The sequence below is a fragment of the Triticum dicoccoides genome, chromosome 2A (genome assembly GCF_002162155.2).
Source record: "Triticum dicoccoides isolate Atlit2015 ecotype Zavitan chromosome 2A, WEW_v2.0, whole genome shotgun sequence".
NCBI classification, from domain to species: domain Eukaryota; kingdom Viridiplantae; phylum Streptophyta; class Magnoliopsida; order Poales; family Poaceae; genus Triticum; species Triticum dicoccoides.
The window spans coordinates 661,343,793-661,352,117 of NC_041382.1; positions in this window are offsets into that span (position 1 = coordinate 661,343,793).

The window sequence follows — 8,325 nt, forward strand, 5'->3', positions numbered from 1 at the left end:
GGCATAGAGGGAGCTAGGAGAGTCCAAATGAGGTGCGGTTTTCGGCCACGCGATCGTGATCGAACGCTCTAGATGATGGAGCAGAGTTTGGTGGGTTTTGGGTAAAATTGGAGGGGTGTTGGGCTGCAACACACACGAGGCCTTTTCGGTCCCTCGGTTAACCGTTGGAGTATCAAACAAAGTCCAAATGATACGAAACTTGACAGGCGGTCTACCAGTAGTAAACCAAGGCCACTTGGCAAGTCTCGGTCCAATCCGGAAATGTTTAATCCCCACACACGAAAGAAAGCTAGAAATGACCACCGAAGGAGAACGAAGCGCCGGAATGCAAAACGGACAACGGGGAAAATGCTCGAATGCATGAGACGAACACGTATGCAGATGCAATGCACATGATGACATGATAAGAGATGCATGAAAACGTTAACAACACACGGAGACAAAGACCCGAACCCGAGGAAATAAATATAACTTAACGCCGGAAACGGCAAGAGTTGGAGTACAAATTGGGAGAGTTACATCCGGGGTGTTACACGATGCTTATGTGAAAAAGCTTCAACCTGATAAGCTCGAACCCAAATCAGAGAAATGTGTCTTCATAGGATACCCAAAAGAGACTGTTGGGTACACCTTCTATCACAGATTCGAAGGCAAGACTTTTGTTGCTAAAGTTTGGATCCTTTCTAGAGAAGGAGTATCTCTCGAAAGAAGTGAGTGGGAGAAAAGTAGAACTTGATGAGGTAACTGTACCTGCTCCCTTATTGGAAAGTAGTTCATCACAGAAAACGGTTCATGTGATGTCTATACCAATGAGTGAGGAAGTTAATGATGATGATCATGAAACTTCAGATCAAATTGTTACTGAACCTCGTAGGTGAACCAGAGTAAGATCCGCACCAGAGTGGTACGGTAATCCTGTTCTGGAGGTCATGTTACTAGACCATGACGAACCTACGAACTATGAGGAAGCGATGATGAGCCCAGATTCCGCAAAATGGCTTGAGGCCATAAAATATGAGATGGGATCCATGTATGAGAACAAAGTATGGATTTTGATTGACTTGCCCGATGATTGGTGAGCCATTAAGATTAAATGGATCTTCAAGAGGAAGACGGACGCGGATAGTAGTGTTACTATCTACAAAGCTAGAATTGTCGCAAAAAGGTTTTCGACAAGTTCAAGGTGTTGATTACGATGAGAGTTTCTCACTCGTATCTATGCTTAAGTCTGTCTGAATCATGTTAGCAATTGCCGCATTTTATGAAATCTGGCAAATGGATAAACAAAACTGCATTCCTAAATGGATTTATTAAAGAAGAGTTGTATATGATGCAACCAGAAGGTTTTGTCGATCCTAAAGGTGCTAACAAAGTGTGCAAAGCTCCAGCGATCCATCTATGGACTGGTGCAAGCATCTCGGAGTTGGAATATACGCTTTGATAAGTTGATCAAAGCATATAGTTTTATACAGACTTGCGGTGAAGCCTATATTTGCAAGAAAGTGAGTGGCAGCACTACACCATTTCTGATAAGTATATGTGAATGACATATTGTTGATCAGAAATAATGTAGAATTATTTTGCAAAGCATAAAGGAGTGTTTGAAAGGAGTTTTACAAAGAAAGACCTCGGTAGAACTGTTTACGTATTGAGCATCAAGATCTATAGAGATAGATCAAGACGCTTGATAAGTTTTTTCAATGAGTACATACCTTGACAAGATTTTGAAGTAGTTCAAAATGGAACAGTCAAAGAAAGAGTTCTTGCATGTGTTACAAGGTGTGAAATTGAGTAAGACTCAAAGCACGACCACGGCAGAAGATAGAAAGAGAATGAAAGTCATTCCGTATGTCTCAGACATAGGTTCTATAAAACTATGCCATGCTGTGTACCAGAACTATTGTATACCTTACACTGATTTTGGCAAGGGAGTACAATAGTGATCTAGGAGTAGATCACTGGACAGCGGTCAAAATTATCCTTAGTGGAATAAGGATATGTTTCTCGATTATGGAGGTGACAAAAAGGTTCGTCGTAAAAGATTACGTCAATGCAAGTTTTGACACTAATCCAGATGACTCTAAGTCTCAATCTGGATACATATTGAAAGTGGGAGCAATTAGCTAGAGTAGCTTCATGAAAGAGCATTGTTGACATAGAAATTTGCAAAATACATACGGATCTGAATGTAGCAGACCCGTTGACTAAACTTCTCTCACAAGCAAAACATGATCACACCTTAGTACTCTTTGGGTGTTAATCACATAGCGATGTGAACTAGATTATTGACTCTAGTAAACCCTTTGGGTGTTGGTCACATGACGATGTGCACTATGGGTGTTAATCACATGGTGATGTGAACTATTAATGTTAAATCACATGGCGATGTGATCTAGATTATTGACTCTAGTGCAAGTGGGAGACTAAAGGAAATATGCCCTAGAGGCAATAATAAAGTTATTATTTATTTTCTTATATCATGATAAAGGTTTATTATTCATGCTAGAATTGTATTAACCGGAAACATAATACTTGTGTGAATACATAGACAAACAGAGTGTCACTAGTATGCCTCTACTTGACTAGCTCGTTGATCAAAGATGGTTATGTTTCCTAGCCATAGACATGAGTTGTCATTTGATTAACGGGATCACATCATTAGGAGAATGATGTGATTGAATTGACCCATTCCGTTAGCTCAGCACATGATCGTTTAGTATTCTGCTATTGCTTTCTTCATGACTTATACATGTTCCTATGACTATGAGATTATGCAACTCCCCTTTACCAGAGGAACACTTTGTGTGCTACCAAACGTCACAAAGTAACTGGGTGATTATAAAGGTGCTCTACAGGTGTCTCCAAAGGTACTTGTTGGGTTGGCGTATTTCGAGATTAGGATTTGTCTCTCCGATTGTCGGAGAGGTATCTCTGGGCTCACTCGATAATGCACATCACTATAAGCCTTGCAAGCATTGCAACTAATGAGTTAGTTGCGGGATGATGTATTACGGAACGAGTAAAGAGACTTGCCGGTAATGAGATTAAACTAGGTATTGAGATACCGATGATCGAATCTCGGGCAAGTAACATACCGATGACAAAGGGAACAACGTATGTTGTTATGCGGTTTGACCGATAAAGATCTTCGTAGAATATGTAGGAGACAATATAAGCATCTAGGTTCCGCTATTGGTTATTGACCGGAGATGTGTCTCGGTCATGTCTACATAGTTCTCGAACCCGTAGGGTCCGCACGCTTAAAGTTCGATGACGGTTATATTATGAGTTTATGTGTTTTGATGTACGGAAGGTAGATCGGAGTCCCGGATGAGATCGGGGACATGACGAAGAGTCTCAAAATGGTTAAGACGTAAAGATCGATATATTGGACGACTATATTCGGATATTGGAAAGGTTCCAAGTGATTCGAGTATTTTTCGGAGTACCGGGGAGTTACAGGAATACGGGGAAGAAGTATTGGGCCTTAATGGGCCTTAGTGGTAAGGAAAGGCAGCAGCCAGGAGGTGGCGCGCGCCCCTCCCAAGCCTACTCCAAATTGGACAAGGGGTTTGGGGCGCGGCCCCCCTCTCCCTTCCTTCTCCCCTCCTCTCCTTTCCCCCCTTCTCCTAGTTGGACTAGGAAAGGAGGAAACCTACTCCAACTAGGAGTAAGAATCCAACTCCCTTGGCGCGCCCCTCCTTGGGCCGGCCTCCTCCTCCCTTGCTCCTTTATATACGGGGGCAGGGGGCACCCCATAGACACACAATTGATGATTGATCTCTTAGCCGTGTGTGGTGCCCCCCTCCACCACAATCCACCTCGATAATATCATAGCGGTGCTTAGGCGAAGCCCTGCGTCGGTAGAACATCAACATCGTCACCAAGCCGTCGTGCTGACGAAACTCTCCCTCAACACTCGGCTGGATCGGAGTTCGAGGGACGTCATTGAGCTGAACGTGTACAGAACTCGGAGGTGTCGTACGTTCGGTGCTTGATCGGTCGGATCGTGAAGACATACGACTACATCAACCGCATTGTGCTAATGCTTCCGCTTTCGGTCTACGAGGGTACGTGGACACACTCCCCTCTCGTTGCTATGCATCACCATGATCTTGCGTGTGCGTAGGAACTACGTTCCCCAACATGTGCACCGTTGCGAAGGTCCGTTGTTTTGAAGTACCACGTGATGATCGGGTGTGATAGATTCTAACGTTCGAATACAACGGGTGTAAGCTAGATTTACACAAGCAAAACACTTAGGTTGACTTGACGAGCCTTGCATGTACAGACATGGCCTCAGAACACGAGAGACCGAAAGGTCGAACATGAGTCATATAGTAGATACGATCAACATGGAGATGTTCACCGTTGATGACTAGTCCGTCTCACATGATGATCGGACACAGCCTAGTCGATTCGGATCATGTATCACTTAGATGACTAGAGAGATGTCTATCTGAGTGGGAGTTCATTGAATAATTTGATTAGATGAACTTAATTATTATGAACTTAGTCTAAAATCTTTACAATATGTCTTGTAGATCAAATGGCTCACGCTAATGTTGCCCTCAACTTCAACGCGTTCCGAGAGAAAACCAAGCTGAAAGACGATGGTAGCAACTATACGGACTGGGTCCGTAACTTGAGGATCATCCTCATAGCTGCCAAGAAAGCATATGTCCTTGATGCACCGCTAGGTGAAGCACCTGTTTTCCCAGCAACTCAAGACGTTATGAACGCCTAGCAGTCGCGTAGTGATGATTACTCCATGGTTGCGGCATGCTTTACAGCTTAGAACCGGGGCTCCAAAAGCGTTTTGAGCAACACGGAGCATATGCGATGTTCCAAGAGCTGAAAATGGTTTTCCAAGCTCATGCCCGAGTCGAGAGATATGAAGTCTCCGACAAGTTCTACAGTTGTAAGATGGAGGAGAATAGTTCTGTCAGTGAGCACATACTCAAAATGTCTGGGTTGCACAACCGCTTGTCTTAGTTGGGAGTTAATCTCCCGACGCGGTCGTTGACAGAATCCTTCAGTCGCTTCCACCTAGCTACAAGAGCTTTGTGATGAATTTCAATATGCAGGGGGTGGAGAAAACCATTCCTGAGGTATATTCAATGCTGAAATCAGCGGAGGTGGAGATCAAAAAGGAACATCAAGTGTTGATGGTCAATAAAACCACTAGTTTCAAGAAAGGCAAGGGTAAGAAGAACTTCAAGAAGGATGGCAAGGGAGTTGCCGCGCCCGGTAATCCAGTTGCCGGGAAGAAGCCAAAGCATGGACCCAAACCTGAGACTGAGTGTTTTTATTGCAAGGGAAACGGTCACTGCAAACGGACCTGCCCCAAGTACTTAGCGGATAAGAAGGCCGGCAATACCAAAGGTATATATGATATACATGTTATTGATGTGTACCTTACCAGCACTCATAGTAGCTCCTGGGTATTTGATACCGATGCGGTTGCTCATATTTGTAACTCAAAATAGGAGCTGTGGAATAAGCGGAGACTGGCGAAGGACGAGGTGACGATGCGCGTCGGGAATGGTTCCAAGGTCGATGTGATCGTCGTCGGTACGCTACCTCTACATTTACCTACGGGATTAGTTTTAAACCTCAATAATTGTTATTTAGTGCCAGCTTTGAACATGAACATTGTATCTGGATTTCGTTTAATGCGAGATGGCTACTCATTTAAATCTGAGAATAATGGTAGTTCTATTTATATGAGAGATATGTTTTATGGTCATGCCCCACTGGTCAATGGTTTATTCTTGTTGAATCTCGAACGTGATGTTACACATATTCATAGTGTGAATGCCAAAAGATGTAAGGTTGATAATGATAGTCCCACATATTTGTGGCACTGCCGCCTTGGTCACATTTGTGTTAAACGCATGAAGAAATTCCATGCAGATGGACTTTTGGAGTCTCTTGATTATGAATCATTTGACACGTGCGAACCATGCCTCATGGGAAAAATGACCAAGACTCCGTTCTCTGGAACAATGGAGCGAGCAACCAACTTATTGGAAATCATACATACTGATGTGTGCGGTCCAATGAGCGTTGAGGCTCGCGGTGGTTATCGTTATGTTCTCACCCTCACTGATGACTTAAGTAGATATGGGTATGTCTACTTAATGAAACACAAGTCTGAGACCTTTGAAAAGTTCAAGGAATTTTAGAGTGAGGTTGAGAATCAACATGACAGGAAAATAAAGTTCTTACAATCAGATCGTGGAGGGGAATATTTGAGTCACGAATTTGGCATGCACTTAAGGAAATGTGGAATTGTTTCACAACTCACGCCGCCTGGAAAACCTCAGTGTAATGGTGTGTCCAAACATCGTAATCGCACTCTATTGGATATGGTGCGATCTATGATGTCTCTTACCGATCTACCGCTATCATTTTGGGGTTATGCTTTACAGACTGCCGCATTCACTTTAAATAGGGCTTCGTCGAAATCCGTTGAGACGACATCATATGAATTATGGTTTGGGAAGAAACCTAAGCTGTCGTTTCTAAAAGTTTGGGGATGCGATGCTTATGTCAAGAAACTTCAACCTGAAAAGCTCGAACCCAAGTCAGAAAATTGCGTCTTCATAGGATACCCTAAGGAAACTATTGGGTATACCTTCTACCTCAGATCCGAAGGCAAGATCTTTGTTGCCAAGAATGGATCCTTTCTAGAGAAAGAGTTTCTCTTGAAAGAAGTAAGTGGGAGGAAAGTGGAACTTGATGAGATGACCCCTCTCGAACCAGAGAGTAGCGCAGTGCAAGAAAATGTTTCTGTGGTACCTGCACCGACTAGAGAGGAAGTTAATGATGATGATCATGATCAAGTTACCACTGAACTTTGTAGGTCCACAAGGACACGTTTTGCACCAGAGTGGTACGGCAACCTTGTCCTGGAAATCATGTTGTTAGACAACACTGAACCTTCAAACTATGAAGAAGCAATGGCGGGCCCGGATTCCAACAAATGGCTTGAAGCCATGAAATCTGAGATAGGATCCATGTATGAAAACAAAGTATGGACTTTGACAGACTTGCCCGATGATCGGCAAGCCATAGAGAATAAATGGATCTTTAAGAAGAAGACAGACACGGATGGTAATGTGACCATCTATAAGGCTCGGCTTGTCGCTAAGGGTTATCGACAAGTTCAAGGGGGTGACTATGATGAGACCTTCTCACCCGTAGCGAAGCTGAAGTCTGTTCGAATCATGTTAGCAATTGCCGCATTCTATGATTATGAGATATGGCAAATGGACGTCAAAATGGCATTCCTTAATGGTTTCCTTAAGGAAGAATTGTATATGATGCAGCCGGAAGGTTTTGTCGATCCTAAGAATGCTGACAAGGTATGCAAGCTCCAACGCTCAATCTATGGGCTGGCGCAAGCATCTCGGAGTTGGAACATTCGCTTTGACGAGATGATCAAGGCGTTTGGGTTTACACAGACTTATGGAGAAGCCTGTGTTTACAAGAAAGTGAGTGGGAGCTCTGTAGCATTTCTCATATTATATGTGGATGACATACTATTGATGGGAAATGATATAGAATTCTTGGAAAGCATAAAGGCCTATTTGAATAAGTGTTTTTCAATGAAGGACCTTGGAGAAGCTGCTTACATATTAGGCATCAAGATCTATAGAGATAGATCGAGACGCCTCATTGGTCTTTCACAAAGCACATACCTTGACAAGATATTGAAGAAGTTCAATATGGATCAGTCCAAGAAGGGGTTCTTGCCTGTATTGCAAGGTGTGAGATTGAGCATGGCTCAATGCCCGACCACGGCATAAGATAGAGAAAAGATGAGTGTCATCCCCTATGCCTCGGCCATAGGGTCTATTATGTATTCCATGTTGTGTACCAGACCTGACGTGAACCTCGCCATAAGTTTGGTAGGGAGGTACCAAAGTAATCCCGACATGGAACACTGGACAGTGATCAAGAACATCCTGAAGTACCTGAAAAGGACTAAGGATATGTTTCTCGTTTATGGAGGTGAGAAAGAGCTCGTCGTAAAGGGTTACGTCGATGCTAGCTTCGACACAGATCTGGATGACTCCAAGTCACAAATCGGATACGTGTATATTTTGAATGGTGGGGCAGTCAGCTGGTGCAGTTGCAAGCAAAGCGTCATGGCGGGATCTACATGTGAAGCGGAGTACATAGCAGCCTCGGAGGCAGCACAGGAAGCAGTCTGGATGAAGGAGTTCATCACCGACCTAGGAGTTATTCCCAATGCATCGGGCCCAATGACTCTCTTCTGTGACAACACTGGAGCTATTGCCCTTGCCAAGGAGCCCC